This window comes from Ammodytes marinus, assembly GCF_949987685.1.
Source record: "Ammodytes marinus genome assembly, chromosome: 6".
Taxonomy (NCBI): Eukaryota; Metazoa; Chordata; class Actinopteri; order Uranoscopiformes; family Ammodytidae; genus Ammodytes; species Ammodytes marinus.
The window spans coordinates 1,258,227-1,260,112 of NC_137235.1; the positions used below are offsets into that span (position 1 = coordinate 1,258,227).

Below are 1,886 nucleotides of genomic sequence, written 5' to 3' on the forward strand. Positions count from 1 at the left end.
ACGTAGGGACAAGCGAGGGGACTGCTAACTGCAGTAACTGACAGGAAGTTAGCTAAAAGAACCATTCCGCTTACAGCACCTTTAACAGGTTTCTAAGGACATTGTTTAAACTAAAGGCAAATGTTAAGCAGAAAATAAAAAGTCAACGAGGTGTCATGTAGGTCCCTTCAGTGCTGTTATATAGTCCAGGAAAGGCTGACATATCTGTTTAAACTTCTCTGCTTTCCCTGAAATCTCATAACAGATTTTCTCCATATATAAAGTACTAGAGAACTCCATGAGCCACATATCAAAGCAGGGAGCTATCTCCTTATTCCAAACCATAAGAAGTTTAAAACCCTTTTAAATGTAAATTCATAAAGTTTGACAGTGGAAGCTAGTGTGTGGCCATGCGCTCCGAGATCGCAAACGCACTTTTTTTTATTTATTTCATGTTAATTCTCACACATATATGACGTTTTTTCAGTCTTATAAAACCATTTTAGGACTTCCAGAGAAACGCTTTTCGATACAGAATATTTTGATAGTCAAGGCAAAAGTGGGAATGCACTATAAGGATGTGGAAATCTTATAAAAACAAATCGGAAAAAGAAACGTCATTGTAGTGCCAAACGCACCGCAAGCGCAACAGTATAATTCTCCAGCGTGTAAAAGGTTTTTTTTTCTATTTTTTTTTACAGAACACAAACACACAATTGAAAAAATTAACACACGAACAAAAGACAAAATAGAATAAACAACTAACATGACCTATTTCTTGTATGCGCAACTATTACAGCAGTAGTTAACTTGTCGGCAATGCATTTCATGAGTTTAAGACTCCCTTTAAAAATGCAATAAAAAGAAAACTAATTATAAGAGAAACACACAAGTTTAAGAGCTATACTAAGACCTAAATAAACAGAAAAATAGCGCAAAGAGACGGTAGGCTAGAGATAAAAATGTACGTGCGTAAATATAAAGTTAGCTACCATGTAAATATGAGTGTGTAAGTAAGTAAGTAAGTAAGTAAAGTTTATTTATATAGCACCTCTCGCAGACCAGGGTCACAAAGCGCTTCACATTAAAAAACACAATAAAACGACACATATACAGAGTCTGTTACAAAAAAGAGTTTCCTAAGAACGTACAAAATATAATACATTACTTATACGAGTATGATCCGTGTTTACAAGTTGATGATAATCGTATAGTGAATTATTTTGACTTGTTTGTGTGTTTGCACTTTTAAAGTCGTGTGTTTGTGTTCTTAAAAAAAAATTCCAAAAGTAAAATATTCTAAAAAATAAATAAAAAGTGCAATCATCAAGAAAATGTGTAAGAAAAACATACAAGTATATGAGAAAAAAATACCAAAAAATAGCGCAAAGACACAGTAGAGATGTACATGCGAGTGTTAGTGTGTAAAATATAAGTTGTATAGCTACCATATAGATACGAGTTTGTATGGTCCGTACCGGGGTAGCCTACGGACGGGTGTAACAAGTCGAGACCAAGGCCGTTCATCCCGTACGGAGCCTGTTTGAGGTATGACATCATGCTAGAGGCTCCAGGAGGGAGACCGGGGTCCCGAGCTCACTGTGTCCGTCGAGAGAGGCACTCCTGCGGGGGAAGAAATATGGAAAAGTTAGGGGTAAAGTCTGGAAGAGGAGAACTATCGTAGGCTTTTATATCTAGGCATAATCAAGTCATGCAAAACAGTGCAACTGCATTCAACATAGGCCTAATAAAGGTGCTCAGTTACCCCGGGAGAGAGTCGACTCCTTCGGGGAATAAAATTGAAACGTTTGGGGTAATTGTCTGGAAGTAAAATGATCGTAGTCTTTGGAATATCTATTAAGCTAAGCCGTTCAAAGCAGTGCAACTCCATAAAACATCTATACAGG

At 36.9% G+C, this 1,886-nt stretch overlaps 1 pseudogene across 1 annotated transcript in view; it reads right to left on the reverse strand.

Annotated features, from left to right (window-relative positions):
* LOC307251645 (homeobox protein OTX1-like) overlaps positions 1-1,539 on the reverse strand; it is a 6,282-nt pseudogene extending 4,743 nt beyond the window's left edge. Inside the window, exon 1 of the transcript in view lies at positions 1,458-1,539. The product of the transcript in view is annotated as a homeobox protein OTX1-like (transcript). The remainder of the gene's footprint in view (positions 1-1,457) is intronic.
* Between the last annotated feature and the right edge of the window lie 347 nt (positions 1,540-1,886).